General features: G+C 38.5%; 1 protein-coding gene across 1 annotated transcript in view; it reads left to right on the top strand.

Moving 5' to 3' along the window:
* The first annotated feature begins 236 nt into the window (after positions 1-236).
* NINJ2 (ninjurin 2) overlaps positions 237-21,751 on the top strand; it is a 109,791-nt gene continuing 88,276 nt past the window's right edge. The window contains exon 1 of the mRNA XM_026697563.2: positions 237-357. The gene's annotated coding sequence lies outside the window, so the exon portion shown is untranslated. The remainder of the gene's footprint in view (positions 358-21,751) is intronic.

Here is a 21,751-nt window from a genome sequence, read left to right as displayed (position 1 = left end):
GCTTAAAATGAGAGGAGAATGCTGGATTAACATGGTGCTGGCATAATAAATTAATCTTTTTTCTATGTTTAGTTTAGTTTACTTTATTGTCATTGCACCTCGTACAATGAAATCAAACACCATCTTCAGTGCATATCATGACCATGACCTGTCTTTACCTGTTCTTTATTTCCTGCTTTTACAACCTCAGCTGCTTTGCACTGCATAGCTGAGGTTGAAAAAGCAGGAAAAAAGTGGCTTTTCAAACGCTGCGCATCTGTCCGGGTGGTACAGCTTAATGCTTTTTAAATGCACGCATGAATGCGTAAAACATAGTCACCGAACCGGTAGTAACACCAGTTGAATCCCATCCCTGCCGTAAGTAGACAAAGCTCTCCTAGACCCTTTGATATGGACTCTGAAGAGTGATTTTTGTGCGGTCTTTCCTTTCCATTCCCGCTAATATTTTGTGGCTTATGGCAACTAGGATTATAACAAGTCTTGTTGGGTGATTTGGAGGTGGGCAAGTGTTATCTTTCCTCAACCTCTTTCAGATAGGCGGTAGAGTCTTCTTTTCTTGAAGTAGCCAGCTTGTTCTTAAGTAATGGGATGCTTACAACTATGTGAGAATAATGGTGTGATAGGAAAGAGATGATTTTTTGTTGTTTGTTCCACCTTTTTTATTTATTACAATCTTGAACTGCATATGACTGGGCTATTTCTCAATTGCTTCTTCTCTTTAGTGATCATTTCCGAAGTAATTTAATACTTTCTTAGCTTAGTTAATTTCTTCTTTTGTAATGATATCATTATCAACCCAGTTTTAACTATAGAACCCTTTACTTTGTTCCTTCTCATGGGGTCTTAGTTAAGAATGTCATATGGTATCACCTTTTATAAAAAAACAACAACCAGATTTTTACTGATGTGCGAGTGATTTTTTTAAATATGAAAAATGACCCTGGAGGGCAAGAATCAATAACAGGAGGGGAGGGAGCTTCTGAAGAATAGCCAATTGAGTGGGAGGATTGGCATCCATCAAAAGCTTGTGCAACCCATTTTAAACAAGACAGGACACAGCAGGGATTACAGTTGTATATGTCCTGCAGTTTAGCTCTGTGTCGTTATTATTCTGCCTGGACATGTCTACTTGTTTTTAAAAGAAATCCTTTGTGGTTGACACACAAAAAAAGACCCCAGAGAGCTTTTCAAATGGAAATGCCATGATCTGAACCACTGTATTCTGCCTGCAAATCATGCGTTAATCCTAATAGACAGGGTACATATCTAAAATAAGCCTCTGTCAAAAATGCTCTTGACATTTATTGGTAAATCTCAAAGTGAAGAATCTGTTGTGGGATATATCCTAGGAAATACGTAACACAGAGACATATAGTTCTCATCTGTGCTTATCTTGCCTGCAACTCCACTCGTGTGGCCTTTTGCTATCGCAATGGCCTTTTGTAGGAGGGTCAGGATGGCTATTTTGGGGATTAAAGTAGGGGAAAGTTCCGTCTTCTCTACTTTATCCAATGAGGTGTTAAGTTTATTTGAAATTAATTCTTGCCCTTCGCAGCTTATAATTCTCCAAGTGTTGCTGAATAGCTATTCTCAGAATCTTTCATTTTTGCTATGCTGGCTGGAATTGATGGAGCTATAGCTGAGCAGGATCGGGAGAACCACCTGGGATCCGGTGGGTGGCTTGCCATAGAACTGAGAAATAAGTAATGGGCTTAAAATCTATCAGGTTTGTCAGAAACAAGGCAATTGGGCAATAGGGTTTTGGATGGACAGGACTGTAACTGGAAGAAGTCAAAATTTTAAAAACCGCCCCGCAAAAACGACCCTCACAGAGAGGAGCATATATCAACTCCGCCTCCAGTGACTCCAGAAAATCAAAACCTACAAATAGAAGATGAAATTATTGTCTCATTCAATGTCGGAACTCTCTTTATATCCATAGACTGAGAACTAGCAAAATAATGTGTGGCAGCAGTACCATAACATATACTCAATCTAATCAAATGCACTAAGATAGAAATACCCAGAATTATGGATCTCATCAACTCTGCTGCACCATCTATGTTCAGTTTGATGGACAAATATGCCAATAAACCAGAGGAATATCCATAAATCACCACTCTCGGGACTCTTAGTAGAGACCATGATACAGTGTTTAGAAATCTCCATGTCTGTGGAGATTCTCAGTCATCCAGGTCCTGGTTGTCCCAAAGGTAGTTTTCCAAAGGGCAACTGGACTTTCTTTGAAGATGTTTCACCACTAAGAACTGAAGAAGTTTCTTGGATGAGAAGCAAAACATCTTCAAGCAAAAACAAAGTTCAGTTGCCTTTTGAAAAAGCATGTTTGGGATATGGCACTCCTATGCATGCAACCAACAATTTGGATTTGATATGTAGGTGACACCGACATAAATAAAAAAGGAACAGCTAGAGAAGGCAGATGACACTCAACAATATCTTCAAAGGAATAAAATTCACATGGGAAGAAGAAAATAAGAACATGCTATGCTTCCTGGCTATTCTCAACAGCAAAGGAAACAACAGCAAGTTAGAAACACAAGTCTATTGAAAAACAGCTCATGCTAAACAAGTGGTCCATTATCAAAGTAACAACCCAATTTCCCACCAGAGGAGCTGGGTAAGAACATTATTCAGATGAGCACAAATGCATTGCAGCAACCCAGAACCTACTGGACCATTTTCCCCCCAATTTTTTTTGCTTCCTGACAATATTTTAACCAATCTGAATGTAGTTTGGTGTTCTTTAGTTGCCAGGAAAATTCTCAACAACATCACTGAATGCTTTCCAGATGATTTTCTCTAGCCCCACTAACAGATCTTCAAACAGCTTGTCATTGATGATGTGTCTGATTTGTGGACATGGCTTCCTTAATCTTGGCATCAGTAATTCTTGGAAACATTTGTCTCAAGTAACAAAAATCTTCACTTTATTTGTTCATCACTTTCACAAATTTTTCCATCAGTTCGAGTTTAATGTGGAGCAGAGGCAAAGATAACTTTGTTGGATCAACAGGTGATTTTTTTTTGCCTTGGACCCAAATTATTTCAAAGCAGCCATTCCCTTTTAATGTAATGCAACTCTCTTGCACAGCTGCCCCATTTTATGTATGTAACAACTGTACGGGGTATATCCAAGTTGCATTCCAAACAGCAAAGCTACTAATTTTAGATCTCCACAGATATTCCTGTGGTACCTGGTAAATTGGATGGATGTACTTCAGCAACTATTCCATGTTTTTGTATGTTTCTTTATTTTTTAAAAAAATTTTTTATTGAATTTTCACCTTTAAAAAAACAAATTCGATATACATTTTTTCAGTTGTTTGTAGCATCAGTTATTCCATTTTCCTATACATACACACATATATATATTATTTACAATTACACTTTTACCCTTTTACTTTTACATTATTTTTTCTTTCTATTGTCTAACCAGACATACAATTTTTCCCAGACCGTATCAAATTCTTTTTCTTCACTCTCCTGCAATTTCATTGTGAGTTTATTCATTTCAGCCCAATCCATTAAATTCATTATAATCATATTTTCTGTGGGACTATTATCTACTTTCCAATTTTGAGCATATATCGGTTAATATATGTATTATTAAGCATTCAATATCTTTTGCATATTCCCGTTTAGTTATCCCTAGTAAGAATGTTTCAGGTTTGGATATTATATTTGAGTCTGTTATTTCCTGTGACCAGATCTTATTCTAAAATGTTATCGCTTTTGGGCAGGTCCACTACATGTGAAAGAAGGTACCTGATTCTCTAATTTGTGCAGCATAGCCAATACATAGCAAAGGATGTACGTTGTGTAAAAACAGAAAATTTCTATAATATGGTATGTGGTAAATTAAATTACAAGATAATTTCATATTTAAAGCCAAAATCTATATGATACACCTAAAACTGGTCAGGAAGCAAAATCTTTGCTGTCCAGTGACATCAGAAAAAGGAAACAGGCCACTATATGACATTTTCCTACAAAGTGGATACGCACACAACTTTATCAAAAAGTGTCTGACTATTCAACTCTCAACAGCACATCTAACACAAGCCATGAAAAGGGTTACAGTGCCGTACATCAAAACCATCCCAGAGACAACCAACAGATTATTACAACGACACAGCACTGCCGTAGCACACAAATCAACTACAATCCTTGAAAACATCTTAAGCAAACCAAAAGGCCCAATGGCCACATGTACAAAAACTACAGTGTAATTTTTAAATAAAACTATTATACAAAAAAAGTCAGGGAAGTTATAAAAAGCTGTGCAGGTACAAATACAGATACTGAAGTATACTCATGGAGTATGAAGGAAGAAACACAGAAGATGCTTAGCCAGAAGACCAATGTCTAGGAAACTGTTTCTGTGACCCAACAGGACCAAAATATCTTCCCCATTGTGAGTGGCAGATTGAATAACTTTCATGTACAGTGTATTTTCCAGAACCTCTTGATGTCCTGCCTTTTATACTTCAGGTTGTGATGTTCAGGTGCTTCTTGTTTACTGGTGCATTGCATTGCAGGATTAATTTCTTTCTGCTCACCCCCAGCATTACCTGCTTAGCAACATCTCTGCAAGGTTGCAGAACAATTCCCCGTGCTGCAAAAATGATCCAAAACACACCATCTCCCAGAAGGCTAATTATAAGAAACACTGCATGTTTTTGATAATGGCTTCTGCTACTCAGAAAGTAGAAAGTGACATTTTGATTTGGGATATCAAAAATATGTGCAGCAGTGCATTTCCCCCTCAAATATGCTGAGCTGTAATCCCAAGGGTTATAGAACATGAGAACTAACCATCTTTGGAGGTTGATTTGGTACTGAGTATGGTGTACTAAATAGGTACATAAAATGCAAATGAATTGTGGTTAAATTGCTTCCTTGGAGAAAAGAGACACGCATCCCTCACAGAAACTCCCAGGACCCTTTCAAATATTGCTCATAAATAATTTTTAGCATGATTCTATGAAATATAAATGTGGTGATCCTAGTTATGGCTTTTTTACTTCATGCACTGTAATGTTATTCACTAAGAATTAAAAATAAATCAAATTTAGCTTCTCTTTTGGTCATACTTTGTACCTCCAAATATGCTTTGTATTCCTGAGATGAATGTTTAGTTTCAAAATTTAAACTTGTTATTTTGAGAACAGAGCAATAGGCACTTTTTAGAACTTTGGACCAAATTCTCTCTCTCTCTCTCTCTCCCTCTGTCTCTCTCCCTCTCCCTCTCTCCCTCCCTCCCTCCAGTGGTGGGATTTAAATTTTTTTACTACCGGTTCTGTGGGCATGGCTTGGTGGGTATGGCAGGGAAAGAATACTGTAAAATCTCCAGTCAGAGGTGGTATTTGCTGGTTCTCCGAACTACTCAAAATTTCCACTACTGGTTCTTCAGAACTGGTCAGAACCTCTGCCTCCCTCCCTCTCTCTCTCCCCCCTTTCTCTCTTCAAAAAAATCTGAATGTGAGCAGTTTTACCTTTGCATATTTTTGTTCCTGAAGTAAATTCTTAACCCTCTCTTTGAGCCAAACCACATTTGCTCTGATTATTTGCTTTTAACAGCACAATAATAGCACCAACAGCACTTACTTATATACTGCTTCATAGTGCTTTAAAGCCATCTCTAAGCAGTTTACAGAGTCAGCCATTTTTTTTATTGCCCACTGAATAAAATAAATACATATCTAGGAATAAGGGGTAGATCTTTCTGAAACCATGTGCAAGAAATGCACTACAAGAGAATTTTGTTGGTAATTAAATGCAAGTAATTATTGATAGTAATTAAATTAAAATTTTAATTAGACTTGATTTTCTTTGTCATTTCTATTATACTTTGAACAATAATCCCTTTTCAACCATAAATTGTATATAAAAATATGACATATTACAAGAATGAACTGTGGAAAAAAATATTCAGAGCTCATGAATAAAGTGGTCTTTCTAAAACAGCTTTAGTCCCTTGTAAATGGCATGTAATTACAACTAATTCATTCAGTGACTTTGTCTAAATTCCAAACTTAAAAGAATTATTCTAATTTAGCTGTCTGTAAGGGAGTTACATAGCATCAGTTGGTCTGCATAAGTCATTGAATAAATAATCCCAAATTTCTAATAGGCAGATCTTTCTCTCTCCCTCTCTCTCTCTCTCTCTCTCTCTCTCTCTCCCTCCCTCCCTCCCTCCAATAGTGAGATAGACTGTGTGTAAATTTAATAAATAAGGAATCAGCCTTTAGACTATGTATTTATGCATATGTCCATGTTTGAATATTATGTGCAACAAGAAAGCAATGTCCTTTAGAAATAAAAATAACTAAAATGCCAAGCCTACTTAAATCTCCCTCATCATAATCTGGGGAAAATCGTTTAAATTAGGGAAGACTGGTTATCTTGCAAACCTGAGGCTTAGATGATGGCTTGATTATTATTTTAGTTTATTTTTGTTTACCTCTTTGTATGATTCACCATTGAAAAGAAGAGACTTGTACTGATTAACAACTGGATACCAAGATATTTAATTAAAAAATAAGAAAAAAATGTCAAATATTGCCCACTGAGAAAGGTAACCAAGGAAGGGGGTTGTGTGAAGGTTTGTGTCCCATGTTTTTTTCCCAGTCCTGAAACAGCTCCAAACTGAATGCATACATAGCCTGACTGTGAGAACAATTAACCAGTGGAACAGCTTGCCTTCAGAAGTTGTAGGGCCTTCATCACTGGAGGTTTTTAAGAAGAGACTGGACAGCTACTTGTCTGGAATGGTATAGGGTCTCTTGCTTAAATGGAGGGTTAGACTAGAAGATCTCCAAGGTTCCTTCCAAGTCTGTTATTCCATTATTATTTTTATTTAAAATAATATTTCTTTAATCAACTTAATCAGTTTCACCCTCTCAGCCAGTTCCATTAGCTGTTATTCTGTCAGTTGCAGCCATCTGCTGCAGACAAGCAATTTTGCAATCTTAATCTTTATAACTTTACAAAGGGTTGCAGTTGTAACCTATTGCTGCCATCTCCTTTTCCACCCATCAACCTGATCCTCAGTGTAGCATATAAGGTAGCTAAGTCGAAAAGAATGTTCTAATTTTTTTTTAAAAACAAGAAACAACAAGAGCAAAAATCTTCTGGCTCCAATCAGATATTATTAAGTCAGCCTAGCCCCACTGTTGTAACGACATTATTCGTGCATTATTATTGTCTCATTGGCTGTGCCTTGCCTTTGATTTCAGTTGTTTTGCCTCCAAAGCAAATAGAATTCTTGACCTGGAATTCAGGAAACTCCTTCATTTACAGCACCACTTCTTGTTTTTAATTGTCCTCATATCACCCTTTCAATTGACATTTGCTTCATTATTTAGCCATCATGCGTATGATTAACTAGCCAGGCATTTTATGTATTTATCAGAGAGCTAGAGAAACCTTGAGTCTAATAATTTAGAATGTTGGGATAAAAGTGGTTTCAATGAAGTGGTTCTTAAAGAAGTGACTCCATATTTTACAGAGGATAACAGATTCTCCTTACTTATATCCTTATAAATTTTAGACTTACAGAGAAAGCTTGAATATTTCTTTTTTTTGTTTTACCTGGGGCTTCAAGTGCAGAAGAAGGGAAGAATAATGTAGTGTCATTTTGAGAAAGGGCAAGGTTTATCTGCAAAGCTGGGGTGTAATCCAGCAGAAGATAAGCAATTTTCAGACCTACTTATTTAAATCTTTCTCATATTGAAGGGTTGCTCAGCCATAGTAGCTACCTTGCCTAAAGATATGTGTCTCCCAGCCTTCACTGAGATTGAACATTTGGGAAAAAGCTGGATTTAATCTGTCTCAATGGAATTAGATTTGTGGACTGAAGGAACCTGGTAATATTCTCCAAATGATTTAGACTTCAGGTGCTATTGAAAGGCCAGATTATATGGTTGGTAGGCGAACTTGGGGTTTATTGTGGTTTGTATTATTATTTTATTTTTGTAAACTGCCCAAAGTCACTCTGAATGAATGGGGTGGCCATATACATTTTCTTAATAAAATAAATACATAAATAAAACTCAGTGTTAATATTTGGATTGATTAGCAGTGTTGGATATTTGGGATATTGAAAGCATGGTGGAAAAATGAGCAATTTTAAAAATATTAAATATAAGACAGGAGATAATAAATAATGGTGAAGACAAATGTTACGTATGCTTAAATGAACCAATGGGAAAAATAAGAAAGAATAGAAATAGAAATAAGAAATAACATGAAACAATGAAAATGAAATGTGATAACTATGAGTTACAACATTATGTTTATCTGTACTAAATGTATGGTACCCAGGTATCACACTGTTCATGTAGTCATATGTATAAGCAATATAAAATAAAAAACTTGACATAAAAAAAATAAAATTTAATGGCTTGAGCCTCAGTCAAGGAAGCTGTGTAAAATGTGTTTACAACTGTTAGCAGATAACTTGCTACATTTGCTCTGCTGATTTTAAACTTAGAAATATTTAAGTTGTTAGTTGTAGCCCTAGCTTGATCTTATTTTAGCCTTCTTGCACTCTTTTTGTTATTTATAAATAAATAAAATAATTTCAAGAAAAAAATCATCTTTATCTGGTTAAATGCTATACACTAATTTATACAGGTTTTCATTTATCTCCTTGTAAATGAAATGCCTTTCCCAATAAAATTTACTATAACTTACAGTAATTAATAATATATAATATGAATAATCAGTGAGAGCATGGACATATACACCCAAAACGTAACCCAGCCACCATCTTTTTTCCAGGAAGCATAGTTAAGATAAATCATTCCATACTGTGATGTGCAAATCCATCTATTCATTGCAATTCTGGGTATATTTTCCCGGAAATTCATCTCACTGAGATTTCTTTCAAAGTACAAACGCTTAAATTTTCAGTCTTACATAAATATATAACATAACAATTTATCCTGTGCTATGTCATGCAACTACAGTCTAGGAACTGTAATCTAGCAACTACAATTATATTTAAGATATTCTTTTCCTCCTCATTTTATTTTGGAGGCTGGTTTTTACTGCTTTTCTTCATTAGTATTTTTTTTCCAAAACATTGTTGGTTAAAGCAGACCATGCAATACAGGCTGTTTAGCTTAGATCTTGCCAAATTGAAGGCCATGGAAAAGATGTTTCTGATGGCAAGCTAGAACATGAAATGTGTCATTTCAGTCTTCCACATGGAGGCACAACCCAAAGAGAAGATACATACCTCCCTCCGTCTCTCTCCTTCTCTTTCTCCTCTTGCCACTTAAGTCAATTCTCAGAACACAAATCTGCAGATTTTTTCCAAGTGTTTTCATGAAATTAGAGGTGGAGGAAATCACCAATCAAGCAGTCTTGGAGCTTTCCAGGGCTTAGCAGCAGGATAAAATGTAAAAGCCAGTTTTTGCCAGAAATAAAAAGGGAGAGGTGCACCTTTTGAATTCTCTCCCCCCTTGTGCAGTTGAGAATGCTGTAGACCCTTTGTGAGAAGAACAAGAGAGAACAGATCCATAATCTGCTTGATGATACCAAGGTTTCTGGATATTCAATATATTGTTTCTCACAATGTCCCTTTCTTGATGGTATGTCAAATGACGAGTGAAGACAAGTGATTGATTGGTTTAATAATTATTTAATATAACTTGTCTTATTTATATAGGTATCTAGATGAAATCTTATGGCAGCTCACATGGTCTCATCAAGCAGACTATAGATCTGATCTCTTTCTCTTCTCACAGAGGATCCAAAGCAGGGCTCACCAACCTTTTGGACCTCAGGGACCACCAAACTTAAGCAATACTATGTACAGGTAGTCTTTGACTTACAACAGTTCATTTAATGACCATTCGAAGTTACAACAGCACTGAAAAAAAGTGACCTATGACCGTTTTTCACACGACCGTTGCCAAATCCCCACGGTCATGTGATCACAATTGTCGACTGATGCATATTTATGATGTCAGTGTCCTGGGGTCATGTGATTGCTTTTTGCGACGTTCTGACAAGCAAAGTCAATGGGAAGGCCAGATTCACTTAACAACTGTATTACTAATTTAACAACTACAATGATTCACTTAACAACTATGTCAAGAAAAGTTGTAAAATGGGACAAAACTCACTTTTTGTCTCACTTAGCAACAGAAATTTGGGGCTCAAATTGTGGTCGTAAGTCAAGGATTACTTGTGCTATACTTTCTTTGAAAAGTGTCCAGCACAGGACTCTTATCTCCACTGATGTCAGTATCACTTGTGAGTAAGTTGTATATACAGTATAATAGTATTCTTTTTTTTATTACCAGGGCCTTTCGGATAGGTTTGATTACAACGACCCTGTTGGCTGATAATTTTGGGAGTTGTATCAATCTTACCATATTTGGAGGACAAAAGGTGGGGGAACTGGAAGAAAAAGAGGTCACAAAAAGGTTTTCCCAGCCTCACCCAAAAGTACGAAAATGTATTAGGTAAGGCCAGCAGAACATTCATTCCAAATCAGGGCTGTTATGAGTAACTGACTTCATTTTTTAAAAAAAACAAACAGTAAAAAGTTTCTGCAGACGGTGAATTTTACATTTGGAATTCTGTTGGATCAAGAATAAGTGACTCGCAGAGTTGAATCATTGTTTTGTGGTTGAAGAATTGTTATGGGAAGCTTTCCCTTACACAGAAATGACTATTCCAGGCCAATATAAATCAGCTACAGCAGCATCAAGGAATGAGAGCGCTCGCATATTCTCTAATCCGGTGTTTCTCAACCTTGGGAGCTTCAGATGTATGGACTTCAAATCCCAGAATTCCCCAGCCGGCATTGCTGACTGGGGAATTCTGGGATTTGAAGTCCACACATCTGAAAGTTGCCACAATTGAGAAACATTGCAATCTGTTTGTGCATTGCTTTTAAGCCCCTGGTTTGAAAGAAGTAGAGCAGTTAACAATGTTATCCAGTAATGAAAATATAGGTAGACCTTGAGTTATGACCATAATTGAATCTAAAATATCTGTTGGTGAGACATTTGTTAAGTGAGTCATTTGTTAAATGAGTTTTGGCCCATTTTACGACCCTTCTTGCCACAGTTGTTCAGTGAATCACTGCAGTTGTTAAGTTAGTAACCCCCTGGTTAAGTGAATCTGGTTTCCCCATTGGCTTTGCTTGTCAGAAGGTCACAAAAGGGGATCATATGACCCCGGGACACTGCAACCGTCATAAATGTGAGTCAATTGCCAAGCACCTCAATTTTGGTCACATGACCATGGGGATGCTGCAATGGTCATAAGTGTGAAAAACAGTCATAAGTCATTCTTTTCAGCGCTGTTGTAACTTTGAAAGGTTACTAAATGAACTGTTGTAAGTTGAGGACTATCTGTAGGGCATAATCAAATTTCTGTGTTGTGGGCCATGTTTATAGCTTATTTCATGTTGATTTGTTTCAAGCCTCTTTCATATTGATTTTGTATGTTTTCCACCTCTAAACAGGGGTGGGCTGCTACGGGTTTGTCCAAACTCGGGCGGACCCATTGCTAACATTATGGCTGGTTCGGTGAACTGCCAAATCCCACCCCTGGCTGGCCCCGCCCACCCAACCCTGCCCTTCCCACCTGCCCCTCCCAGGACTCTCTACGTGGCCCATTTTGGATGTGAGGTAAGTTCTTGGGCCCACACAGAGGCTTGTGAAGGGGGTAAAACAGGCCTCCTGGAAGTTCCGGAAGGCTGGAAATGGGCCCATTTCTGGCCTCCAGAGGACCTCTAGAGCCCGGAGGAGGCAGTTTTCTCCAGAGGCTCGAGGAAAATCTCCGGAGCCTGGGGAAGGTGAAAATACCCCTCTCCCCCTGCCCTGGTTCAGGAGGATGACTAGGCCATACCTACCATGGCCACACCTACACAGTAACCAAGCAGAGAATTCATTCCTAAAATTTTTGAAGCCCACACCTGCCTCTAAAAGGTACTCAGGACTGAATCTTGGACTCGGGCCGAGGAAGTTCTTCCTCCTCTTTAAATTTTTAAGTGTTAAGAGAGAAATCGCCATTAACTAACTTTTTAAATCAAATATCTGCTTCACATATTGTGCTAAGTCATGATTTGCTCAAGCACGATTTTTTGATTGGATAAATTATGTATTGAACAAATCATAATTGGCTGGGTTTACTAATATACATTGCCATAAACCAGTGTTTTTCAAAGTTAGCAAATTGCTGGCTAGGGAATTCTGGGTGTTAAAGTCCACTCATCTTAAAGTTGCCAAATTATATTTATAATCGATTGGTGGCCATATTTGCAAATTCAAAATAAATATAAAAAAGACTCAATTTTGGATTTGACAAAGGGCAGAACCAATTAGATAAAATATTAATGGGCCAGAACAAAAACTTATAACTAAAATATATCAATATTTATTAGGTTTCAAAATGGAAGAGGAAATAGTCAAAATTACAATGATTGCATGGGCACAGAATTTTGGATACACTATAAAATTAGAGGAATGGGAGAAAATATGGAACATAAATTATAAGTTAACGGTATCTGCAGCATACAAAGAAAACATATATAAAATGTTTTATAGATGGTATTTAGCTCCAATGAGATTGGCAAAAATCTACTCCAACATGAGTCCCAAATGTTGGAAGTGCAAAAAAGTTGATGGTACATTCTATCACATGTGGTGGATGTGCCCCAAGGCCAGGACATACTGGATTCAAATTAAAAATTGGTTAAAAGAGATCACTGTCTATCAGACTGAGCTCAGACTGGAATCCTTCCTTTTAGGAATCATCAAAGAAAGATTACTGAAAGAAGTAAAATACTTAGTGTTACATATTACAACAGCCGCCAGAATAGCCTTTGCGCAGGGATGGAAAACACCAAATACCCCCAATGAAGAACTAATAATACACAAAGTAACAGAAAGTGCTGAGATGAATATGCTAACAATGAAATTGAAAGAAAAAGATGACTCTGAATTCTTTACAATTTGGAACAATTGGTATAAATGGCTAACAAACAGAACCAAGAAGTGAGACAAAAATGTTAATTGAAACAACCCTTAGGAAAGTAAAATAAAAATTTGTAAATTATATAAAGATATAAGAATAGTAATTATAGCTAGAGATATTATTTGGAAGTAGACAAATGCAATATAATGTATTATGATATTTAAACCAAAATCCTGTATAGATGCCAAGAACGTTGCTGATACCATGATGTTTTACGATGTAAAAAAAGAAAATTAATAAAAATATATTTTTTAAAAAAAATAAAGTTGCCAAATTTGAAAAACACTGCCATAAATCATAGTTGACAAACTCCAGTAATTGAATTAGCAGTATACTCTAAAACCAAAGTCAAACTGCTTTATGCTTGAACATGATGTGCAAAACTGAGGAAAAAAATAATATAACAGGTGTATAATTTGACAAAGCCTACACCTGTTCTAGAATTGTTCCTCATTCCCCACCTCCTCAGTAGTTCTTTAGATGGACATCTTGACTTGAGGTTTTCTGCAGATAGAAAGGCATAACTGAAGAGGCCCATTCAAAAATTAGTGGATACATAATGGTCCAATTATCACCTGGTTCCTTATGGGAAGTTTTATTATGAAAATCAAATGTAAAGAAAGCCCGATGTTTGCCTAGCAATTGTGAGAAGCACTTAGTCTGAGCTTCAGAAGTTAATTGAAAGTTGAACCCTATCCCTATTTCCCTTTCTTTTTTCAGCTTGACATTCCTTGCTTCCTTCTTAATTCCATCATGGAATGTATGGTTTAACCACAAAACTTTAAATGACCTAGTGTTTTGAATGCTATGGCTTCCATGACGACTTTTAACCAAGGAAGATCATAGTAATTTTCTTTGCAGGCTGGCTATTCACTCAGTCAGACTTTTCCTTAATTACAGTGTATAATATAAGTTCCCACTGGCAGATACAGTATTTCTTCACAGGCTTCCACCTTGTGCAATCTCTTGCATGTGTGAAAAAATAATTCCAAATAGGCATTTATGCTGACAATAATTGTATTTATTTCTTGGCATACCTAGGGTCAATAACAGAGCACAAATGGTTGCCAGGAGAGCCATAAATTCCCTACATTCAATTGAAAAAAAAAAAAAAACTAGAAAAGTGCATACATCTTACATGGGGATGTTGAAACTAGGCATCAGCACGTGTGAAAATGCTGAAATCTTGTATGATGCCAGGTGATGAGAACACAAGCATTTTATGAGACTTGTGGTTTTGTAAGATTTTGTTTGATATAAAAATCTTTAAAAATTGGGGGAAGTGGGATAAATATCTGAATAAATTGTAATCCATGTTATATATGCAGAGAATTATACAATCTTCACTCCTATCTGATATTTTCCTTTCTAAGTCACCTGTAATGTAGTTAATTGTATATCACACTGCTATGTCCCAAGAGAAGAGAACAACACCTCATATCAGAAGAATCTGTGGGCCAAAGATTTGGATTGCATTATTGTTGACATAAGACAAAATGCCACCTAGAGCAATGGACGGGAGATGGGAGGCTGTATAAATTTGATAAATAAATATCCATTAGGCTTGACTGGAACATCAGCAGACCGTATCATGTTTATTATACTATTTTGTCTGAAATGGTATAGGCCTGAGCAAGGGGTTGGACTAGAACAATGGTCACCAACCAGTGGGCTGGGGACTACTGGTGGTCCACAAGAAAATGTTGGTGGCCTGCAGAGAAATGTCACCCCCCAAGGCACCCCCCCAACGCAATTAATCCAGGCTGTGCGGGAACACAAGCTTGTGTCACTTGCATTGCGAACAACATCAAGTAGTGAGGGGATGGGGGAAAGGCGGAAGCGGGGAACATGCCCCCTCATCCCACATGCCTCACTTGGCCATCGGCTGCTTCTTTCCACTTCTTTCTTCTTCTGCTTTTGGCTGCATGTAAGGAAAGCAGCAAAAGTCTTTCTTTCTTTCCCCCAAATTCCGCCAGAAATGAGTCTTTGGGACCCTGCAAGGCCTCCTGCTCCAAGAGGCTGCACCAGCAAAGACTCATTTCTGGTGGAGTTTGGGGGGAGAGAAAGAAAGACTTCTGCTGCTTCTGCTGCTTTCCTTGCATGAAGCAAAAGCCTCCCTCTCTCCCACTGAGAATGGAGCTGAACATGGTATCCTGCGATCCCAAATAAAGAATGATTGATTGCTAGGAAAACAGGATGGGGAATTTTCCTGAAGACTTTTTGGAGGATTTTCCCAGGGTCTCTGGGGTCCACGGGATTTAAAATTATGAGTTTGGTGGTCTCTGAGGTCCAAAAGGTTAGCGACCCCTGGACTAGAATATCTCCAAAGTCACTTCCAACTATTCTATTCTATTCTATTCTATTCTATTCTATTCTATTCTATTCTATTCTATTCTATTCTATTCCTATTCCTATTCCTATTCCTATTCCTATTCTATCCTATTCCCATTCCCATTCCCATTCCCAACCCCAACCCCTATCCTATCCTATCCTATCCTATCCTATCCTATCCTATCCTATCCTATTCCTACTCTACTCTACTCTATTTCTATTCGTTTACCTAAGATAGCTAGATTGTGATGGTGAAGAGCGAAAATGCATTTTAAAAAGGACAACAAAAAATGCAGAAAGTTTCAGAAGGACAACAGACATTTACGTAACAAACTTGTGATATCTTAAAATGCCTATTGATTTTTTACATTCTCAGTCAGGCCCAGCCCAAGAATGACATAAAACAATCCAGCCAAAGTTCAGTTCTTTATTTGCTCACATGATATAAACATAATCTTGTCAATTAAATATATATTACAGGTAGTCCTTGCCTTATGACCACAATTGAGCCCCAAATTTTATGTTGTTATTTTCTGTTGTGAGACATTTGTTAAGTGAATTTTGCCCCTTTGTACGACCTTTCTTGTCACAGTTGTTAAGTGACTAAGTGAATCTGGCTTCCCCATTGACTTTGCTTGTCAGAAGGTCTCAAAAGGGGATCCCATGACCTGGGGACACAGCAACGGTCATAAACATGAACCAGTTACTACATATCTAAATGTTGATCGCACCATCATGGGGATGTTACAAAGGTTGTAATTGCGAAAAAAGGTTCTAAGTCACATTTTTCGGTGTCGCTGTAACTTTGAACGGTCGCTAATGAACTGTTGCAAGTTAAGGACTACCTGTCCCAAAGGTGTTTTTGTTTTTGTTTTCAAAGGGCAACTGGACTTTCTTGTTTTTCTTTGAAGGCCTTTCGCTTCTCATCCAAGAAGCTTCTTCCGCTCTGACCGGATGATGGGGAATGGAAGGGCTGATGAATCATCCAGTCAGAGCCGAAGAAGGAGCTTCTTGATGAGAAGCAAAAGGCCTTCAAAGAAAAACAAGAAAGTCCAGTTGCCTCTTGAAAAAAAAGAACCTTTGGGACAACCATGACCTGGATGACTGAGAATCTTCATAGACATCCAGGGCTACCTGTACTCTGACCCTATTCGACCGGCTCTGCCCAGTTCTGGAGAGCTGGTAGGAGTGATGAGCAGCAGAGACAGAACCGGTTTTCTCGGCCGCTCTGCTTTTGGGCCCACCCGCCTGCCCAGGCTCCCATACTCACCTTTATCTGCTGAATTTGAAGCGCAGCTGCTTTGCGCGGCACAGTATAGTGCCGTGTGGCAGCTGTTGAAGTAACTGGGAACGTGCAGGCTTGCTGGAGTTAACAGAAAACAGATAATCAGAGTTGGAAGGGACCTTGTAGGTCATCTAGTCCAACCGCCTGCCCAAGCGGGAGACCCTACACCATTTCTGACAAATGGCAGTCCAATCTCTCCTTGAAAGTAGCCACAACTTCCGAGGGCAAGCTGTTCCATTGGTTGATTGTTCTCACTGTCAGAAAGTTTCTCCTTATTTCCAGGTTAAATCTCTTCTTGTTCGGTTTCCATCCATTATTCCTTGTCTGGCCTACAGGCGCTTTAGAAAATAGCTTGACCCCTCCTCTCCATGGCAGCCCCACAAATATTGGAAGACCGCTATCATGTCTCCCTTGGTCCTTCTCTTTACTAGACTAGCCAAGCCCAGTTCCTGCAACCATTCATTGTATGTTTTAGCCTCCGGTCCTCTAATCATCCTGGTTGCTCTTCTCTGTACTTTTTCTAGGGTCTCAACATCTTTTTTATAATGTGGTGACCAAAACTGGATGCAGTACTCTAGGTGTGGTCTTACTAAGGCTTTATAGAGTGGTATTAGTACTTCCCTTGATCTTGATTGTATCCCTCTGTTAATACAACTTAGGATTGCATTAGCTTTTTTAGCGGCTGCTGCACTCTGCTGGCTCATATTTAGCTGGTTGTCCACTAAGACTCCAGGATCCCTCTCAGTTACTGCTATTGAGCCTGGTTTCACCCAGTCTATATGTGTTAGAACGCCTCTGCGCCTGCGCAAATGCCTCTCGCCTGTGCAAAGTGCGTGTTTGGTGCGTGCATGCACGCAAAGTGTGTATGTGCATGCAAAGCGCGCCCACCAACCCACACCGACCGAACCAGTGGCAACAATATTGGAATCCCACCACTGCCCTAAAGGATATGCCCTGGGAGATTCCAGGGATCCTAAATCTCTTCCTTTTTCTCAGATCCAGTTTCTCTTGTCTCTTGTCTTACTCCTTCCTCAGAATGAGCTCTCTCCTTCCTCTCGTCACTGCAGTCCAGAGGTCTCCAAACTTGGTAACTTTAAGACTTGTGGACTTCAACTCCCAGAATTCTGGGAGTTGAAGTCCACAAGTCTTAAAGTTACCAAGTTTGGGGAACCCTGCTGTAGTCAATCTCACCACCTTCCCCTTCTTAGACACAATCCATCACATCCCCCACAACTCTCATTTAGTCGATCTTCAATGATTACAGTTGCAGAAGCACCTATTTAGTCATTTCCAGCAGCACCCTGGCACCTCGTGCGTGTACAAAAATAATATGCAAATTATGTAATACAGGCAGTTAAGGCAAATGATAGCAGCAACATATATAAGAAAACATATATATATTAAGAAAACACACACACACACACACACACACATATATATATTGCAAGCTAAAAACTGATTGACGGGGCCCTAAAAATACACTGTATTCAGCTCATCTGAAGGGAATTTTTTTATTGTTCTGCAGTCCTCATACAGTATCTAGGTTAATTGTGGTTCCCAAATACTTCTGTCTTGTTTGCCTGTAAAAATCAAGGTATTGGCCTATAAAGCCTTCATTGCTAACAATCTTCCTTGTATACATATCACACCTACTTCCACATGACATATATTTTCCCAGAGGTATAAATGTTATAACATCAATGGATGGCCTTTGATCAAAAACTGTACGTCTCCATAGACTGCAGCATTCTCAAAGATACTGATAATAGGTGGGTTTACAATTCTCTGTACTCAAAGAGGGAGGTCATATAGAGAAACATTGATGAAGGTATTGTAATGGGCAGAAGAAATAACCTTGAGGAATAGGAATAGAATAGAATCACAGAGTTGGAAGGGACCTTGGAGGTCTTCTAGTCCAACCCCCTGCTTAAGGCAGGAAACCCTACACCACTTCAGACAAATGGTTATCCAACATCTTTTTTAAAAACTTCCAGTGCTGGATCATTCACAGCTTCTGGAAGCAAGTTGTTCCACTGATTAATTGTTCTAACTGTCAGGAAATTTCTCCTTGGTTCTAGATTGATTCTCTCCTTCATTAGTTTCCACCCTTTGCCTCTTGTCCTGCCCTCAGGTGCTTTGGAGAATAGCTTGACTCCCTCTTCTTTGGGGCCGCCCCTGAGATATTGGAACACTGCTCTCATGTCTCCCTTAGTCCTTCTTTTAATTAGACTAGACGTGCCCAGTTCCTGCAACCGTTCTTCATATGTTTTAGCCTCCAGTTCCCTAATCATTGCTCTTTTCTGCATTCTTTCTAGAGTCTCAACATCTTTTTTACAGTGTGGCAACCAAAACTGGATGCAGTTTCAATGTGGCCTTACCAAGGCATTATCAAGTGATATTAACACTTCACGTGATCTTGATTCTATCCCTCTGTTTATGCAGCCTAGAACTGTATTGGCTTTGTTGGCAGCTGTTGCACAGGGGGAAGAGCTGCAGTCAAAACAAAAGAAATTTGAGTCTGGGACACTTCTATGATCTGAGTAAGCAGATGAGACAAAGACACTTCCTAGTTTTCCTGAAGATAAAGCTAGAGCTTTGCCAAAGAGGGGTCCAAATTAAGAGACTGCGCTGCCCCAAACTGAATGGAAAAATGGGGAAAGGTTCACAGTAGTCACAGTCCAGAATCTCTTAGAGCAGGGGTGTCAAACTCAAGGCCTAAGGGCCGGATCTGGACCATGGGGTGCTTAGATCTGGCCTGCGGGGCTGCCTTGGAAACAGCAAAGGACCAGCCCGAGCTCTGTTTTCATTGGCAGAGGGTTGCAGAAGGCCATTGCAGATGAAAAGGGAGCTCGCGAGGACAACCCGTGGTCCTCCCGAGCTCCGTTTTCATTGGCAGAGGGTTGAATGAGGCCGTCGCAACCGAAAACTGAGCTCAGCTGCCCATTTTTGCTGGCAGAGAGCTTGGGCTGCCACAGGCACCCCGACACGAGTGACATTGACCTGGCCACGCCTCCTCCCAGGTCAAACATAACCCCGATGCGGCCCTCAGTGAAATCGAATTTGACACCCCTGTCTTAGAATACATCTAAAAGATTATACCTTTAGTATAATACCTTTAGTACAATTTAGTATTCTGTCCTTAGAATACATCTAAAAGATTATACCTTTAGTATAATACTTTTAGTATAATTTAGTATTCTGTCCTTAGAATACATCTAAAAGATTATACCTTTAGTATAATACCTTTAGTATAATTTAGTATTCTGTCCTCTAGGGATAATCAAATAAAGGGTGGATTAGACTTGACAGTGTTGTCTCTGAGCTTGGGCCTGACAACTGTCTTGATTCTATCTTACGTGAGATGGGACAGAGGGAAAATCTTCAGCCTTTCAAGTTTATGTTATTAACCTAATGATTCAGTAGCATCTTTGTAATTCTTGGGATGTTAGTTTTCCGATGTGGCCTACCTTAAAGGGGTGAAAGATGCAGGATCAATCGGTTACAATAACAATCATCATGACTGGCAGAAGCTCAGTTTCCTATGCAGTGTACCCTTTACTAGTTTAAAACAAATCTTTGTCAACAATCAAATGTACATATATGCTCACTTTTAATCTCTATAAACTTATATAAGAACCACGTTGACAATCTCTGATGATCCTTGCTTTCATCAGAGCAGAAGATCCATGACTCACTGTAAATTGCTAACTTAAAAAAAAAAACTTGCTGGATCTCTCCAATTGTTGGCATGTTCTTAGGTGAGTTTTTATACAATAGTTTTGCATAGTCATCAGGATAGAAAACCCTTCCACGAAGTCTCGGCCACCTAAAATTCTGCTGCTGGAAAGTGAAAGAGATAGATGGCAGGGTGTACACGTAGCCCTCAACTTACAATAGTTTGAAATTACAACAGTTTGAAATTACAGTGGCACTGAATAATTTCAACATTTGAAAGTACACTGGCATTGAAAAAAGTGACTTATGACCATTTTTCACACTTACGACCATTGAAGCATCTCATGGTCATCTGATCAAAATTTGGATGCTTGGCAGCTGACTCATACTTATGGCAGTTGCAGTGTCCTGGGGTCATGTGTTCCCCTTTTGCAACCTTCTGCCAAGCAAAGTCAATGGGGAAGCCAGATTTACTCAACAATTGTGTTACTAAATTAACAACTGCAGTGATTTGCTCAACAACTGTGGCAAGGAAGATCGTCAAATGGAACAAAATTCACTTAACAAATGTCTCACTTAGCAACAAAGATTTGGCGCTCCATTGTGGTCATAAGTCAAGGACTACCTGTACTTCAATAGACTGCAACTAGACAGTGGAGTGAACAATAAAATAGAATAGAATTCTTTATTGGCCAAGTGTGATTGGACACACAAGGGATTTGTCTTGGTGCAAATGCTCTCAGTGTACATAAAATAAAAGATACATTTATCAAGAATCAAGAATCATCAGGTACAACACTTAGTGTTAGCCATAGGTTACAATAAGCAATCAAATCATACTAGAAAACAGTTAATATAAATCGTAAGGATAAAAGCAACAAAGTTATAGTCATACAGTCTATAGGAGGGGATGGGTGATAAGGAGATGAGAAGAGTAATAGTAATGCAGACTTTGTAAATAGTTTGACAGTGTTGAGGGATTTTTTTTTTTTTTACAGAGTGATGGCGTTTGGGAAAAACTGTCCTTGTGTCTAGTTCTGGTGTGCAGTGCTCAATAGAGTTGTTTTGAGGGAAAGAGTTGAAACTGTTTATGTCTGGGATGTGAGGGGTCTGTAAATATTTTCACAGCCCTCTTTTTGACTCGTGCAGTATATAGGTCCTCGATGGAAGGCAGGTTGGTAGTAATTGTTTTTTCTGCAGTCCTAATTACTCTCTGAAGTCTGTGTCTGTCCTGTTGGGTTGCAGAACCAAACCAAACAGTTATAGAGGTGCAGATGATAGACTATATAACAATAACTAGATTATTATTGGGTACTAACCCAAATTTGGAATAATGGGACAAGGAAGCTTAGATATGTTGCCCCATGGGACAACATATTTAGTTCTTCAAATGAAGAACTAAAAAGAATAATGAACCACAGTTCCTGAAACCAGAAA

The sequence above is a fragment of the Pseudonaja textilis genome, chromosome 5 (genome assembly GCF_049901715.1).
Source record: "Pseudonaja textilis isolate UNSWEBS1 chromosome 5, rPseTex1.2, whole genome shotgun sequence".
Classification (NCBI taxonomy): Eukaryota; Metazoa; Chordata; class Lepidosauria; order Squamata; family Elapidae; genus Pseudonaja; species Pseudonaja textilis.
This window is presented reverse-complemented; position numbering and strand designations above follow the sequence as displayed.